Below are 19,121 nucleotides of genomic sequence, written 5' to 3'. Positions count from 1 at the left end.
GTTTTTTTTTTTTTTCCTTTTTTTTTTAATTTTTTCAGCGTAACAGTATTCATTCTTTTTGCACAACACCCAGTGCTCCATGCAAAACGTGCCCTCCCCATCACCCACCACCTGTTCCCCCAACCTCCCACCCCTGACCCTTCAAAACCCTCAGGTTGTTTTTCAGAGTCCATTGTCTCTTATGGTTCGCCTCCCCTCCCCAATGTCCATAGCCCGCTCCCCCTCTCCCAATCCCACCTCCCCCCAGCAACCCCCAGTTTGTTTTGTGAGATTAAGAGTCATTTATGGTTTGTCTCCCTCCCAATCCCATCTTGTTTCATTTATTCTTCTCCTATCCCCCTACCCCCCCATGTTGCTTCTCCATGTCCTCATATCAGGGAGATCATATGATAGTTGTCTTTCTCCGATTGACTTATTTCACTAAGCATGATACGCTCTATATGTTTTGTTTTATCAGGTGTTTAGCATCCCTAATTATATTTAGGCATGTGCTTTAAAACTTTTTAAGATTTTAGCAATTGTTGACAAGATTTAAATTGTAAATGAGATCTCTTTAACTCATAAGACTTTTCTTTTGTATACTAAGTTACTCGGTAAGTACTGCTAAACCAATAATAAACCTTGGGTTACATTTGAGTAAATGCTGTAAATACTCTAAGAGTTCTATACATTTCCTAAAGTTTTAATGTTTTGATAAGGTCATTACCTGGTAATTTAACCATATCTATTCTGAGTTTTTGTCATTTGTAATTGTTTTAATAATGTAAAATGAATTCCATTTTAAAGAAGATTAATATAAAGGACTTTTAGGACAGATACAGGTCTTTGATATGTTAAAATCCTAAAACTGAAATGGGTAAGAATTTCCAGAACTAACTAAAGCTGCATTCGGACTAAACCAGATTTAGTAACATGGGACTAAATAAACTAAAAGATTATAATGTTGTGTCTCTTAATGTTTTGTCTTATTTTAAACATTGCTGGTTCTCTAATGTTTGCTCTTCCAGACTAAGGAAACTTTTTTTCTTAAGATGTCTGTGACTTACAGAAATGTAAAATTTTTATTTGCAAACAAATCAAAGTATTCAACTTTTTTTCTGTCTGAACCCTCTGAAAATCAAAAGGTCTCAGTAAGTATTCTTTCTTCCATGGCAATCAGTTATTTGCATTAATTCAATAAGAATCTGTTCTCCTAAGACAGCTATCATATGATCTCCCTGATATGAGGACATGGAGATGCAACATGGGGGGTTAGGGGGATAGGAGATGAATAAATGAAACAAGATGGGATTGGGATGGAGACAAACCATAAATGACTCTTAATCTCACAAAACAAACTGGGGGTTGCTGGGGGGAGGTAGGGTTGGGAGAGGGGGAGGGGGTTATGGACATTGGGGAGGGTATGTGCTATCGTGAGTGCTGTGAAGTATGTAAACCTGGCGATTCACAGACCTGTACCCATGGGGATAAAAATACATTATATGTTTATAAAAAAAAAAATTGGAAGGGGAGGTGAACCATAAGAGACTATGGACTCTGAAAAACAACCTGAGGGTTTTGAAGGGGTGGGAGGTTGGGGGAACCAGGTGGTGGGTAATAGGGAGGGCACGTATTGCATGGAGCACTGGGTGTTGGGCAAAAACAATGAATACTGTTATGCTGAAAAAAATAAATTTATTAAAAAAAAACTGTGCTACAAAAAAAAAAAAAAAGAATCTGTTCTCCTTGTAACAGGACACTATTAGAAACATGGGTAATTTTACCAAGGCTTTTCAAAAATTTTGCCAAACCCTTCAAATTAAGCATTCAATATGTATTCCCTACAATTCTCAAGGACAAGCCATTACAGAAAGAGCTAATGGAGTCCTAAAATCCTATCTCAAAAAATTAAAAGAGGGGGAGATATTAAAAGAGGGAACAGTGAAATATTCACCTCATATGCATTTAATTTAAACTCTTTATGTTTTAAATTTTTTGATATAGGTCATACAGCAGCTGAATGGCCAGAACGGATGGAGAAGAAGAAGACACCTCCCCCCTTACAGTCAGAGCTTAATAAGAGATCTCTTGAATCAGGCCCTAGAGATAGTGAATCAGATCCAACACAATGAAGCATTGATCACTATATTATTAACATTATTAACTATGGTTGGCCTCCCCCATAGTGAGGCCACAGCCTATTGGGCATATCTGCCTGACCCACCTACTATAAGGCCTGTTACTTGGGATGATCCCACTCCCTGAGTACACACTAATGTTACAGAGTATTTCAGAGGAAGCAGCTCTGACGGCATGGAGTGCACGGAGCCTTATATTAATTGGACTAGTCTAGCAGCTCAAGTACAGATATGTTCCCAGTTACCTTCCTCTGGCCATGATTTTATCAATGGGTGTATGGTGGTCCAATCAAGACTTCATAACCTATATTTTGGGATACGCAAGAGGTGGAATCATTTGGTCTAATTTTGAGATAGGACTGGAAAGATGTACAGTCTATGAGGTTATAGGTGACAAAACTCCTAACACTCCCCAGAGAGATATGCGTCCTCCTGGTTACCCTAATTGTCCCCCCAAATTAAACTATTCTAACCCATGCTTCCATTTTAATCCAGGCCCCATTTTGACAGAATGTCTCCAAGAAAAGCCCTTGATCATCTCTCCTCATGGCATCCCTGATTTCTCCATCACCAATTGGTCAAGAATGGATAGAGAAGAACCTCTGCAATATGTTGCTTACCCTCCCGGCCTGCCGATGCATAATGTGACTATCCCTAGCGGGATCTTCTCTACAGCCAGAAGGATGTTTCATGCAGAACTTTGGAAGCTGGTTGCTGCCCTGGGACCAACTGGGGTGTAAATAGCTAAGAGCAGTTATACTGCCACAAAGGACTTCAACCTAACCTTACGGGCCTGTGTTCCTAGACCTTTTTTACTGGTAGTGGGCTCAGGAACAATAGTTCTCACCTCCTTTCCGGGGGAACACCTACTGTAAAACATCCATTGTAACAACTGTGAGTTAACTAATTGTTTATCATACTAATGTTAGCTTTGATTTAGTGGATCTGCAAAAAGATATATCAAGCATCAGTCAGTCTAGACTGGATGTAGTAAGCCCTGCTGATGTAGTAAAACAAATACTAAGCGGCCTTCGAGGTTTTAATCTGGGTAATATCATGAAACATTCCTTCTGGATTTTTATAATCATTTTTGTGATTCTCACTCCCCTCCTCATCAGCTGGTCTATTTCCGTATATCGAACAGGGTGGCAACGACTGCATACCCAAGCCTAACTTCATATGCTTGATTTATTTAAAAAAGAAGGGGGAGATGTGGGAAGCCACAGTAAGGCTTGAGATGAAAGCCAAACCAGGCTCCAACTTGTACCTCCTCTGATGTCTCACTGCTTGATTCAAGGCAGAGGATAACGGAGTTGAGTTGCATTGGAGAAAGAGCCCGTGCCATGCGCTGCTTGCTCGCCTACATGACTTCTCACATGCCCTCTAGATATTTGACCTTCAAAACAACCCAGATGCACTCATTAATCTTCTAGTGGTTCTTGCTGTCCTGTTAGAAGCTATGAGATAACTTTCAAGTGTGTTTCTAGTGGATGATGTTTACCATCCACCACCTGGCGCTGCCTCTTACCCTCGTGTTCCTGGTCAATTTGTCACGTGGGCCGTGACAGCTAACTTCAGTTTTAAATGATTTTCAATTTTTTTTCTATGTCCAAGGACAGAGAAATCTATTTCCAGTCCTTCTGTACCTTCTGTACCATCTCTCCCCACTGTCATTTGGGGGTTCCCTTTGCTACCATGTTGCTACCTCTCTTGCCATCTCTATCTTCAGTTGTTCAGAAGCTGTTCAGGCAGCTCTCAGTTCTTCAAAATAAATTGTTCTATTGAAAATTCAAGGCCTTGCGACATTATCACCTTGGTCCATAACTGTATTAGCTTCAGCTTAAAGTCACCAGTGGAATTAGCTTCTAGTGATAAAGTCAGCCTATTCTTTGACACTTTGAAACCAGACAATGTCATACCCTCTCTAGCTATGAACGTTCTCCATGGTAACTTCTTCCAAAATAAGGCTGTTTTGTTTACATAGAAAAACCTGTTGGTTATTGTAGCCACCTTCATTAATTATATTAGGTAAAACATTTGAAGATCTTGCTGCAGAACTTGCTTCTTCATCTGTTTCTTTGGTGTTATGGAGATAGATTCTCCATAAACTACCCTTAGTTTGAAACATTTCTTCTGAATATTCCTCACCTCACTAATTATTCATAGAATTGAAGAGAGTAAAGATCGTGCTCTGTGTTAGACTTTGGCTTCAGTAAATGATATGGCTGATTTTTTTGTTGTTGTTGTGGTTTTTGTTAATTTTTACTTATTTTTTCATTTATTTTCAGTATTCCAGAATTCATTGTTTATGCACCACAAACAGTGCTCCATGCAATATGTGCCCTCCACAATACCCACCACCAGGCTCACCCAACCACCCACCACCGGCCCCACCAAAACCCTCAGATTGTTTTTCAGAGCCCACAGTCTCTCATGGATCCTCTCCCCAACCAATATCCCCAAACTCCCTTCTCCTTTCCATCTCCCCATGTTCTCTGAATTATTCCTTATGCTCTACAAATAAGCGAGACCATATGACAATTGGCTCACTCTGCTTGACTTATTTTGCAAGGCATAATCTCTTCCAGTCCCATCCATGTTGATACAAAAGTTGAGTATTCATACTTTCTGATGGAGGCATAATACATCAGAGTATATATGGACCACATTTTCCTTATTCATTCGTCTGTTGAAGGGCATTTCAGTTCTTTCCACAATTTGGTGACTGTGGCCATTGCTGCTATTAACATTGGGGTACAGATGGCCCTTCTTTTCACTACATCTATATCTTTGACATAAATACCCAGTCGTGCAATTGCAGGGTCATAGGGAAGCTCTATTTTTAATTTCTTGAGGAATCTCCATACTGTTCTCCAAAGTGGCTGCACCAACTTGCTTTCCCACCAACAGTGTAAAAGGGTTCCCCTTTCTCCACATCCTCTGCAACACACGTTGTTAACTATCTTGTAGATTTTGGCCTTACTAATTGGTCTAAATTGGTATTTCAGTGTGGTTTTGATTTGAATCTCCTTGATGGTTGGTGATAATGAAGATTTTTTCATGTGTCTGTTAACCATTTGTATGTCTTCTTTGGAGACATGTCTGTTCATGCCTTGTGCCCATTTTTTTAAACTTCATTATCTATTTTCTGTGTTGAGTTTGAGGACTTCTTTATAGATCCTGGATATCAGTCCTGTACAGTCATTTAGGAATATCTTCTCCCATTCCATGGGTTACCTCTTTGTTTTGTTGACTATTTCCTTTTCTGTGCAGAAGCTTTTGATCTTGATGAAGTCCCCAAAATTCATTTTTGCTTTTGTTTCCTTTGCCTTTCGATACATATCTTGAAAGAATTTGTTGTGGTCAATGTCGAAGACATTACTGTCTAAGTACTCCTCTAGGATTCTGACGGATTCCTAACTCACATTGAAGTCTTTTGTCCATTTAGAGTTCATCTTTCTATATGGTGTAAGAGAATGGTCTAATTTCATTCTTCTACACATAGCTGTCCTTTTGTCCCAGCATAATTTATTGAAGAGACTCTGTTTTCCACTGGATATTTTTTCCTGCTTTGTTGAAGATTATTTGACCATAGAGTTTAGGGTCCATATCTGGCCTCTCTACTCTGTACCACTGGTCTATGTATCTGTTTTTATGCCAGTACCATGTTGTCTTGGTGATCACAGCTTGGTAGTAAATCTTGAAATCAGGCAACGTGATGCCCTCGGATTTGTTTTTCTTTTTCAACATTTCCTTAGAAAATTGGGGTCTCTTCTGATTCCATACAAATTTTAGGATTCTTTACTCCAGGTCTTTAAAAAATGCTGGTAGATTTTTTATCAGAATGACATTGAAAGTGTAGCTTGTTCTAGGAAGTATAGACATTTTAACAATGTTTATTCTTCTGATCCATGAGCATGAAAGGATCTTCCATATTTTTGTGTCTACTTTGATTTTTTTCATGTGTGTTCTGTAATTCCTCGAGTACAGATCCTTTACCTCTTTGGTTAGGTTTATTCCCACATATCTTTTGTTTGTGGTGTTTTAGTAAATGGAATCGATTCTCTAATTTCCAATCCTGTATTTTCATTGTTATTGTAAAAGAAAGCAACTGATTTCTGTACATTGACTTTGTATCCTGCCACATTACTGAATTGCTGTATGAGTTGTAGTAGATTGAAGGTGGAATATTTTGGGTTTTCCCTAAAGTATCAAGTCACCTGCAAAGAGAGAGTGTTTAACTTATTCATGGTCAATTTGAATACCTTTTATTTCTCTTTGATGTCTGATGGCTGTTTCTAGGACTTCTAATACTATGTTGAACAAGAGTGGTGAGAGTGGGAATTCTTGTCGTGTTCCTGATCTCAAAGGGAAGGCTGTCAGCTATTTCCCATTGAGGATTATATTTGCCATGGTTTTTTCATAGATAGATTTTATGAAGTTGAGGAACGTTCCCTCTATCCCTATACTTTGAAGCATTTTCATCAGGAACATATGCTGTATTTTGTCAAATGGTCTTTTTTTTTTTTTTTGCATCCATTGAGAAGACCATGTGGTTCTTCTCTCTTCTCTTATTGATTTTTTCTATCACATTGATTGATTTGTGAATGTTGAACCACCCTGGCAACACAGGGACCAATCCCAACTGCTCATGGTGGAAAATCTTTTAAATATACTGTTAGCTAGTATATTGTTGAGAATCATAGCATCCATAATAATCATGGATATTGGTCTGAAATTCTCCTTTTTGGTGGGGTCTTTGCCTGGTTTGGGGATCAGGGTAATGCTGTCCTCATAAAAAGAGTCTGGAAGTTTTCCTTCTCTCTTCAATTTTTTGAATATGTGTTATTTCTTCTTTGAAAGTTTGGTAGAGTTCCCCAGGGAATCCATCAGGTCCTGGGCTCTTGTTTTTGGGGAGGTTGTTGATCACGGTTTCGATCTTGCTACTAGATATTGGTCTATTCAAGTTTTTACATTCTTCCTGATTCATTTTGGGCAGTATATAGTTTTCTAGAATTGCATCCATTTCATCTATGTTGCTTCAATTATTGACATATAATTGTTGATAATAATTTCTGATTGTTTCTATTTCCTTGGTGTAGTTGTGATCTCTCCCTTTTCATTTATAATTTTATTAATTTGGACATTCTCTTTTCTTTTGGATTAGTTTGGTCAACTGTTTATTGATCTTATTGGTTCTTTAAAAAAAAACAGCTTCTAGTTTCATTGATACGTTCTACTGTATCTCTAGGTTCTACCTCATTCATCTCTGCTCTAATCTTGATTATTTCCTTTCTTGTGTGTGGAGTTGATTTAATTTGTTTTTGATTCTTCAGTTATTTAAGGTGTAGCAATATCTGGTGTATTCTGGATTTTTCAATTATTTTGAGGGAGGCTTGGATGCCTATGTATTTCTCCTTAGGATTGTCTTTGCTGTACCCCATAGATTTTAGACCAAAGTGTCTTCATTCTCATTAGTTTCCATGAATTGTTTAAGTTCTTCTTTGATTTCCTGGTTGATCCAAGCATTCTAAAGCAAGGTGGTAGCTTACAGATGTTTGAGTTCTTTCCAAACTTTTTCTTGTGGCTGATCTCCAGTTTCAAAGCATTGTGATCTGAGAATATGCATGGGGAAATCTCAAACTTTTGGTATTGATTTTTTTTTTGACTTTTTATTTTTTTTTTATTTTTTATTTTTTTTCCATTTTATTTATTTTTTCAGCGTAACAGTATTCATTCTTTTTGGACAACACCCAGTGCTCTATGCAAAACGTGCCCTCCCCATTACCCACCACCTGTTCCCCCAACCTCCCACCCCTGACCCTTCAAAACCCTCAGGTTGTTTTTCAGAGTCCATAGTCTCTTATGGTTCGCCTCCCCTCCCCAATGTCCATAGCCCGCTCCCCCTCTCCCAATCCCACCTCCCCCCAGCAACCCCCAGTTTGTTTTGTGAGATTAAGAGTCATTTATGGTTTGTCTCCCTCCCAATCCCATCTGGTTTCATTTATTCTTCTCCTATCCCCCTACCCCCCCATGTTGCTTCTCCATGGCCTCATATCAGGGAGATCATATGATAGTTGTCTTTCTCCGATTGACTTATTTCACTAAGCATGATACGCTCTAGTTCCATCCACGTCGTCGCAAATGGCAAGATTTCATTTCTTTTGATGGCTGCATAGTATTCCATTGTGTATATATACCACATCTTCTTTATCCATTCATCTGTTGATGGACATCTAGGTTCTTTCCATAGTTTGGCTATTGTAGACATTGCTGCTATAAACATTCGGGTACACGTGCCCCTTCGGATCACTATGTTTGTATCTTTAGGGTAAATACCCAGTAGTGCAATTGTTGGGTCATAGGGTAGTTCTATTTTCAACATTTTGAGGAACCTCCATGCTGTTTTCCAGAGTGGTTGGACCAGCTTGCATTCCCACCAACAGTGGAGGAGGGTTCCCCTTTCTCCACATCCTCTCCAGCATCTTGGTATTGATTTTTTAAAAGATTTTATTTATTTATCAGATAGAGTTCACAGGTAGGCAGAGAGGCAGGCAGAGAGAGAGAGAGGGAAGCCAGCTCCCTGCTGAGCAGAGATCCTGATGCAGGGCTCAATCCCAAGACCCTGAGATCATGACCTGAGCTGACGGCAGAGGCTTTAACTCACTGAGCCACCCAGGCACCCCTCAAATTTTTGGTATCGATTAATCCCTGATATATGACCCAATATGTGGTTTATTCTGGAGAAGGTTCCATGTGCACTCAAGAAGAATGAGTATTCTGTTCTTTTAGGTTGGGATATTTTGTATATATCTAGGAGGTCCATCTGGTCCAGTGCATCATTCAATGCAATTGTTTCTTTATTGATTTTCTGATTAGATAATCTGTCTATTACTGAAAATGGCTTGTTGAGATCCTCTACTATTAATGTATCCATGTCAATGTGACTCTTTATCTTGATTAGCAGTTGTCTCATGTATTTAGCTGCTCCCTTATTGGAGGCATAAATATTTAAAATTGTTAGATCTTCTTGGTGGATAGACCCTTTAAGAATGATGTAGTGTCCTTCTGTATCTCTGACTACAGTCTTTAGTTTAAAATCTAATTGATCTGATATGAGAATTGCTACCCCGGCCTTCTTTTGAGGCCCATTGGCATGAATGATGCTTCTCCACTCCTTCACTTTCAGTCTGGATGTACCCTTTGTTTTAAGAATAGATCTATTGTAGACAGCATATGGTTGGGTCCTGTTTTATCCTGTCTGCAATCCTTTGCCATTTTATGGGTGCATTTAGGCCATTCACATTGACAGTGATTTTCAGAGATACATTTTTATTTGCATCGTGTTATCTGTGAAGTCTTTGTTTCTATAGATTGTCTCCATGTATTTCTGTTCAATGATATACTTGTTTTTTTTTTTCCTCCATTATAAGATCCCCCTTAATATTTCTTGTAGTGCCAGCTTGGTGGTCACATACTCGTTTAAAACCTTGCCATCTTGGAAGCTCTTTATCTCTCTATCCATTTTGAATGTCAGTCTTGTTGGATAAAGTATTCTTGGCTTCATGTTCTTTCCATGTAATGCCCTGAATACATCTTGCCAGCCCTTTCTGGCTTGCCAGGTTTCTGGGAACAGGTCTGACGTTATTCTATTGGGCCTTCCTCTGTACGTAAAGAATCTTTTCCCTCTCGGTCCTTTGAAAAAGCTCCTGTCATAAATTGTGATTCACCATTTTCATGATCACGTGTTTTGAGGTCTTTATAGATTCTATGATCTTGGAGGATGATTTTCTTCCTCTAGGAGAGGAACGTTGGTTCCATTCACCTGACTGGGAAAATTTTCAAGGAGAGTTTGTTCAACTATATCCTCTAGTCTTCATTCGTTCTCCTCCCCGTCAGGGATTCAATAATTCTGTTGTTGGAACATTTCATGGTGTCATTCATTTCCCTAATTCTGTTTTCATGGCTTCTGTGCAGTTCCAGGCCTCCTCCTGATCCTTTTTCTCTATCAGTTTATCCTCTAGGTCACTAATTCTATCTTCTGTCACTAATTATATCTTCTGTCTCTGTTACCCTATATGTTAGAAAATTTAGATTAGATTGGACCTCATTGAGATCATTGTGAACATCATCCCTGGTGGCTTTCACTTATGCCCTAATCGATTCCATTTTGTCATTAAAGGCTTTCTCCAGCCTCGCCATTGCCTGGATAATTGTTAGCCTGAATTCACATTCCAAAATACTGTTTATGTCCATTTCCAATAGCTCTGATAGAGAGGGCATAGTCTCTGAACTTTTTTTGCGCTGGACATTCCTCTTCCTAGTCATTTTGGTGAGAGATTGCTGAGGGGATTTTTAGCTGAATGTATCAACTGCGGTGCAGGCAAGGTGAACTATGGAACACTTCTAAGCAATCAGGAGTCTCCACCAAAAAGAAAGAAAAAAAAGTAAAAAAAGAGAGAGAGGGAGACAGGAAAAAAAAAGAAAAAAGAAAAAAGAAGACCCAGCCCAAATGGGTCCCAAAGGTAAGATTTATAAAGTATACAAACAAAAACAGACCAAAAAAAAAAGACCAATAAAAGTAAATAACAATAAAGACAAACAAACAAAAAAGACCCCAGCCAAAATGGAACCCAAATATAAGATTTATATAATACCAAAACGAAAACAAATATGCAGAAATATTGACAGAAGAAAAAGATGTGATGGTGATTATAAATTCCTAGTGTGGCTGAGGAAGGGTTTTTTATTCTTCCTGGGTGTATCTTGATATCTTTGTTAAAGGACCCAACTTTCCCTAGATAAGGGGGAATTAAAACTGACTTATATATAGGGGCAGTGTTGCCTGGGGAAATAGCATTACCTTGAAGTTTATCTTCATATGAATATTAAAAATAATATTAAAGTAAAGGAAAAATACAGGTTTATGTATCCAAAAACTCAAGTTAAAATATTATTGTGGAATTTGTTGTACTAACCATCTCATTGTGATGGTAAATAGGTTAAAATTATAAAAATATTAAGAATATTTAAAAAATTAAAAGAACAAGAATAGTGGGAACGGGTTAAAAATAAATGTTGCACCTATGAAGTATTGATGGTTGTCCTCTTTCATTTTTTTTTTGGGGGGGGTTCACTTTCTGGAGGGGGGGGCTGCCACATGGTTTTTCAGGCAGTCTTACTAGAGTTGAGTCTTCCTGCCCTCATCAAAGAACTGGGCTCTAAGGAAACCAGTTTTCAGGCTTTTGTTCTCTCGAGGTTATTTTATTTTATTTTTTTCTTCCCTTTGGTAGCTTTTAGTGGTTCTTTGGAGGCTTAGAGGAATGCAAACTGCACCCAGACCTCCGTCTCAGAGAGAAGACTCAGTCTGTTCCCCTCTGGATGCTCCAGAGCACATAAACTCCACTTCTGTCACCAGCAGAGCACATCCCCAGTGACAGACTCAGGGGCAGCCTGAGCTCCTGCTTGTGCCCCAGTGCTACTGAAATCATGAGAAATATTAGTCCAGAGAGCTTGCTTCCAGCACTTGCCTCTGCCTCTGCTGTCTGGGCAGGGCCAAACTGTGAGCAAGGCCCCAAACAGAGATAGCACACTGAGGTTTTCACATTGGCTGAGGCTGGAAGTGTTCAGACTCTTGCCAGTCCTAGAGAGCACTGGCTAACGCCTGCATGGACCTCTCCCAGGGGAAGTTGTGGAGCGGGACTCAGACCCCAGTGGTGCAGTGCTCGTGAAGTGCAAAAAACACACAAAAAAAGTGTTTCTAGAGAGCACTGGCTGGCGTCCACACCAGACTCTCACATGCGCCAACACCGATACACTTTCATGTTCACTGGCAGCTCAGGGACCAATGTCTGACATCTTCGCCACTCTCTCTGGCACAGTGCCAGTGGTGGCTGGCCTGGGTCCATAGTCCTTAAGTCCTTAAGCCTCCTGTCCCTAACTGCCTGAGTCCACCAATTTCCCTTTAAGATCTTTAGCTTTTTTGAGTGCTTTCCACCAGACTCCAAGTAAATGCTGTTCTCCAAACACAGGGCACTCTTTTATTGGGGTATTGCTTTCCAATGGGTCACTTCTGGTGGCTCCCTCTCGCTTTTGTTTATCTTCTGATATCAGTCCAATGTTCCCACTCCACTTTAACTGCCCACTGGCATCTTCTGCTCCTCTAGAGATTCAGAAGTATATAATTCTGATCTCAGATTGATTTCATGGGTGATTAGAGTGCTTCGGTAGATAATCAGCTCACTTTAGGGCACCAGTTGAAACAGTGTCTCCTACATCTCTGCCTTCTTGCCCCCCCCAACATTCAGCACAATTAAATAAATATTAGTAAGCAATACCCTCAATGTACGTTATAAGTACCTGAGAAGTATACTGATATTAAATTTAGTTCCATTTTTTTTAGGACATTCAAAAAAATATCACAAATCATGACACAGGTCCCATTCCTTTTCTAATGCAATCCCTTTTCTCTAGACTTCATGCACTGCCATGACTCAAGAAGAGATTAGAGCTTTCTTCTATCTCAGTGAATCTCTACTTAGAACCCTAAATAACTCATTATTTCAAATTACTCTTTACCCCTGAGAATTTGTGATAACAACATAAAACGATGGCACGACTTTCCTGCCATCTGAGTTCCACCTGTTCTTCCTAAAGAACCTCTACCTTGAAGGTCACTCAAGGGTTGGGATCATCATAATTTTTGGTTTTAATCTAGATCTCAATCCAATAATAGCATTAGAGAAAGGCAGAACTTGATATATTAGGGTTGTCCAGTCTGTTATGGTTGGACAGCATAGCATAGTGGCTGTGATCAGATGTGGTGATGATATTGAAAGGGTTTGGGACATTATAGCAAGCACAAGAAAAAGTTGTAAGACCCAGAAATGATACATTGGAAAAGAATTTTTTTGGCCTTTTTTTTTTTTTAAACCAAATCTTCTGTACTTTAACACTGAACTTGTTTTACCTACCAATTAGCCCCACTAATATTTTCTCTATTCTTGGGTTTAGTGGAACTGAAATTTACAAATGCTGAGCTGATCTTAAGGACATTAGCATTTAACAAGATGTCATTTTTTATAGAAATTCTAAATAAATAATATTTTTATTTTGGCATAATATTTTTGATGTTATTGCTATTTGACACAGAATTATTTTAGCCTTGAGAGGAAAAATCCACATTCTGTGAAAGCAATTAGAAATAAATAAACAGAACAATCAGCATATACTATTTTATAATTGTTTTGTTAGTGTAAAACATTTTTATCAATTTGCCTTGAAATATGAGCATAATATATTGACATCTTGCTTTTAAAAATTATAAGAAGCACAACCATTACTCAATGAGTAAAAATAATTTAGACTTCTATAGCTGCTAATATATGTAGAATGATGTAAGGGAGAAGAGAAAGTAGCAATAAAGAGGAGAAGAAGGAAATTTGGGAAAAGAGAAAGACTGGCTGTACCAATCAGGTTCAGTAATGAATCCACTAATCAAATACACATTGCAAGCATTTTGCAAGGTTTAAGACATACAGAAGGAGGCATTAGTGCTGAACAGAGATAACTATTATCCAGCCATCCTGGTAAGGAACTAGGAAGACTCCACAGGGTGAGAGGTATTGAATTAAGATCTGTGAAAGAAGTCCAGGCAAAGATCAGGGAGGCACATGACTTTCTAAGCAGAAGTAACAGACTGTGTAAATGTAGAGTTTGGAAAGAACATGACACCTGGAGATGTTACAAGCTGCTGGGCACTGGTGGAGCTCAAGGAGATGGTGGAATTTGTGGGTAGACCCATTAAGACACATCATGAAAAGCCTTGGTGTCACATAGGAGAATCTGTAATTTACATCATAGGCTTTGGGAATCCACTGATAATTGATGAACCCCTGACCAGGTGTGTATGCACACAGACACATCACACTGGTAGGATAGTGAATAAATTATAATAAAGGAAAGGGCCAGAGCTGGAACATGTATGCAATTATTGGTAGAGATTTAGTTTAATTCAATTATTGGAAGTGATTTAGACCTCTTAAAAATGGTATAGTTGTGAGGGTGGAGTCAAGATGGTCGAGAAGTAGCAGGCTGAGACAACATCAGGTAGTAGGTGATCAGCTAGATAACTCTGGATAATTCTGGACACCTAAAAATCCAACAGGAGATTGAAGAGAAGAAGAGCAACAATTCTAGAAACAGAAAATTGACCACTTTCAGAAAGGTAGGACCAACGGAGAAGTGAATCCAAAGCTATGGGAAGATAAACCACGGGGGAGGGGGCCAGATCCCGGCAAGTGGCAGAGCAATGGAGCACAAAATCAGGACTTTTAAAAGTCTGCTCCACTGAGGGACATTGCTCCAGAGACTAAATCTGGGTGAAGCCCACACAGAGACAACGTGGACCCAGGTCCTGTGGGGTCACAGAAGGCCCCAGGTCCTATGGGGTCATAGAAGGATTGGGGATGTTTGAGTGTCACAGAGCTCACAGGTATTAGAGCAGGGAATCTGGCTACAGAGACAGAGCTGAGGAGTGAGCTCACAACTTGGGGTTACCTTGAACCGTAATCCATGACACAGGCCACTGCTCTGTGAGTGGAGTTCCCACAAGATCTGGGGGGAACCCCTTGGAAGAGCTCAGGGATTTGCAGCGTTTGGAGACTCCAGGTGGAGCTGTGTGCCAGAGACAGACACTTGGTTACAGACTGCATGAACTTGGAGTGCGGCCAGAGGCCAGGGAGGCAGGAGTCATTGAGCACTTTTCTCTGAGGGTGCACTGAGGAGTGGAGCCCCGAGCTCTCATCCCCTCCATGCCAGAGATTGGGAGGCCGCCATTTTAATTCCTGTCCTCCAGAACTCTATGGAAAGCATTCAGGAGCCAAAAGCTCCTGAAAGTGAACCTGGGCGGATTACTTAGCCTAGAACCCGGTAAGGGGGTGCAAGTCTGCCTGGGGCAAAAACATTTGAGAGTCGCTACAACAGACCCCTCTCCCTAGAAGATAAACAAGAAATCCAACCAAGACGAAGTTCATTTACTAAGAACAACAGCGGAATTCCAGAGGAAGAGAAAGCAAATCATGGAATTCACGGTTTTCTCCCCAAGAAACTTTATTCTTGCAAAGTTATTTTTTTTAATTTTATTTTTTTTCTGCTATTTTTTAAACCTTTACCATTACCTCTTTTAACATTTTTAACTCGTTTATCTTAACAATATCTTTCATTAAAAAAAATCTTTTTGAACCTTCATTATTATAGTCATATTTAATCATTCATTTTATCTAACTTTATTTTTGGATACATGTAGGGTTTTTTCTTCTAAAAATTTTGGGGTACAACTTCTAATAGATCAAAATATGCCCTAAATCTAGCACTGGGCTTGTACTAGTCTCCAGCCTGAGCAAATTCTCTCCACTTTCTTTTTCTTTCTTCTCCCAAGCAACTCAATTTATCTACTCCTTTTTTAGAAATTAAAAAAAAATGTATTCATACTCATATTCCATACCTTCATTGTGTTTAGCCTTATATATATTTTTCATTCTTTAAAATTCTGGGAGGTAATTTCTTCTAAGACACCAAAATACTCCCAAAATTAAGTGGGTGACACTTGTTCTAGTCACCAGTCTAATATTTTCTTTTTTTATATTTTTTCTGTATACGTTTTCTTTTTTAATTTTTTTCTGAACTTCTTTTTACCCTCTTTCTCCCTCCCCCCATGATTTGGGGTCTCTTCTGATTTGATTAAAATACACTATACTGGGGTCTTTGCCACCCTTTTAGTATTTTATTTACTCCTTCATACATTCTTATCTGGACAAAATGACAAGACAGAAAAATTCACCACAAACAAAACAAAACAAAACAAAAAAACAAGAGACAGTACCGAAGGCTAGGGGCATAATTGATATGGACATTGGTAATATGTCAGATCTACAGTTCAGAATGACGATTGTCAAGGTTCTAGTCAGGCTCGAAAAAGGTATGGAAGATATTAGAGAAAATCTGTCCAGAGAAATAAAAGCTCTTTCTGGATAAATAAAAGAATTAAAATCTAACCAGGTTGAAATTTAAAAAGCTATTAATGAGGTTCAGTAAAAAATGGAGGCTCTTACTGGTAGGACCAGTGATGCAGAAGAAAGAATTAATGATCTAGAAGACCCAGTGACAGAGAATAAAGAAGCTGAGAAAAAGAGACAAACAACTACTGGACCACAAGGGGAGAATTTGAGAGATAAGTGATACCATAAGATGAAACAACATTAGAATAAATTGGATTCCAGAAGAAGGTGAAAGAGAGAGGGGAGGAGAAAGTATATTGGAGAGAATTATTGGAGATAATTTCCCTAATATGACAAAAAGGAACTTGCATTAAAATCCAGGAGGTGCAGAGAACCCTCCTCAAAATCAATAAGAATAGGTCCACACCCCATCATCTAATAGTAAAATTTACAAATCTTAGCGACAAAGAGAAAATCCTGAAAGCAGCCCAGAGAAAGAAGTCTGTAACATACAATGGTAAAAATATTAGATTGGCAGTGGACTTATCCACAGAGACATGGCAGGCCAGAAAATAATTGGCATGATATATTCAGACCACTAAATGAGAAAAACATGCAGCCAAGAATACTGTATCCAGCTAGGCCATCACTGAAAATAGAAGGACAGATAAAAAGCTTCCAGGACAAACAAAAACTGAAAGAATTTGCAAAGACCAAACAGCTCTACAGAAAATATTGAAAGTGGTCCTCTAAGCAAAGAAAGACCCTGTAAGTAGTAGATCAGAAAGGAACAAAGACAATATACAGTAACAGTCACCTTACAGGCAATACAAGGGCCCTAAATTCATATCTCTCAATAGTTACCCTGAATGTAAATGGGCTAAATGCCCCCATCAAAAGACACAGGGTATCAGAATGGATATAAAAACAAAACCCATCAATATGCTGCCTATAAGAAACTCATTTTAGACCCAAAGACACCTCCAGATTTAAAGTGAGTGGTTGGAAAACAATTTACCATGCTAATGGACATCAGAAGAAAGCTGGGGTGGCAATCCTTAGATCAATAAGATTTTAAGCCAAAGATTATAATAAGAGATGAGGAGTGACACTATATCATACTCAAAGGGTCTGTCCAACAAGAAGATCTAAAAATTTTAAATATCTATGCCCCTATCATGGGAGCAGCCAACTATAAAAAAACAAACAAACAAAAAACAAACAAACAAACAAACAAACAAACAAAAAAAAAACAATGAATAACAAAATCAAAGAAACACATTGACAATAGTACAATAATCGTAGCAGACTTTAACACTCCCCTCACTTAAACGGACAGATCATCCAAGCAAAAGATCAACAAGGAAATAAAGTCTTAAATGACACACTGGACCAGATGGACATCACAGATATATTCAGGACCTTCCATCCCAAAGCAACAGAATACACATTCTTCTCTAGTGCACATGGAACATTCTCCAGAATAGATCACATCCTGGGTCCCAAACCAGGTCTCAACTGGTATCAAAAGATTGGGATCATTCCCTGCATATTTTCAGACCACAATGCTCTGAAGCTAGAACTCAATCACAAGAGGAAATTTGGAAAGAACCCAAATACATGGAGACTAAACAGCATCCTTCTAAATAATGAATGGGTCAACCAGGAAATTAATGTAGAATTGAAAACATTCATGGAAACAAATGATAATGAAAACACAATGGTTCAAAATCTGTGGGACAAAGCAATGGCAGAACGTGAGAGGAAAATGTATAGTGGTCCAAACCTTTCTCAAGAAACAAGAAAGGTCTCAAATACACAACATAATGCTACACCTAAAGGAGCTGGAGAAAGAAGAACTCTTCCCAGGAGGAGAAGAGAAATAATAAACATCAGAGCAGAAATAAATGAAATAGAAACCAACCAACCAAACAAACAAAACAAAACAATAAAACAAATCAACGAAACTGGGAGCTGGTTCCATGAAAGAATTAATAAGATTGATAAACACCTGGCCAGATTTATCAAAAAGAAAAGATTTAGGACCCAAATAAATAAAATCATGAATGAAAGAAGAGAGATCACAACCAACACCAAAGAAATACAAACAATTATAAGAACATACTCTGAACAACACTACACCAACAAATTTGACAATCTGGAAGAAATGGATGCATTCTTAGAAACATATAAACTACCACAACTGTACCAGGAAGAAATAGAAAACTTGAACAGACCCATAACCAGTAAAGAGATTGAAACAGTCACAAAAATCTCCAAAGAAACAAAAGCCCAGGGCCAGACAGCTTCCCAGGGGAATTCTACCAAACATTTAAAGAAGAAATTATTCTGATTCTCCTCAAACTGTTCTAAAAATAGAAATGGAAGGAAAACTTCAAAACTCATTTTATGAGGCCAGCATCACCTTGATCCCAAAACCAGACAAGGATCACACCAAAAAATAGAGTTACAGACCAATATCCTTAATGAACACAGATGTGAAAATTCTCACCAAAATACTAGCCAGTAGGGTCCAACAGTACATTAAAAGGATTATTCACCACGACCAAGTAGGATTTATTCTAGGGCTCTAAGGTTGGTTCAACATCTGCAAATCAATCAATGTGATACAACACATTAATAAAAGAAAAAAAAATAAAAGAAATATATGATACTCTCAATAGATGCTGAAAAGGCATTTGACAAATTACAGCATCACTTCCTGATCAAAACTCTTCAAAGTGTAGGTATAGAGGGCACATACTTCTATATTATCAAGGCCATCTATGAGAAATCCACCACAAATATCATTCTTAATGGAGAAAAACTGAGAGCTTTTCCGCTAAGGTCAGGAACATGGCAAGGATGTCCATTATCACCATTGCTATTCAACATAGTACTAGAATTCCTAGCCTCAGCAATCAGACAACTAAAAGAAATTAATGGCAACCAAATCAGCAAAGGAGAAGTCAAGCTATCACTCTTTGCAGATGATATTTGGAAAACT

Source organism: Meles meles, chromosome 3, assembly GCF_922984935.1.
Source record: "Meles meles chromosome 3, mMelMel3.1 paternal haplotype, whole genome shotgun sequence".
Lineage (NCBI taxonomy): Eukaryota > Metazoa > Chordata > Mammalia > Carnivora > Mustelidae > Meles > Meles meles.
This window is presented reverse-complemented; position numbering follows the sequence as displayed.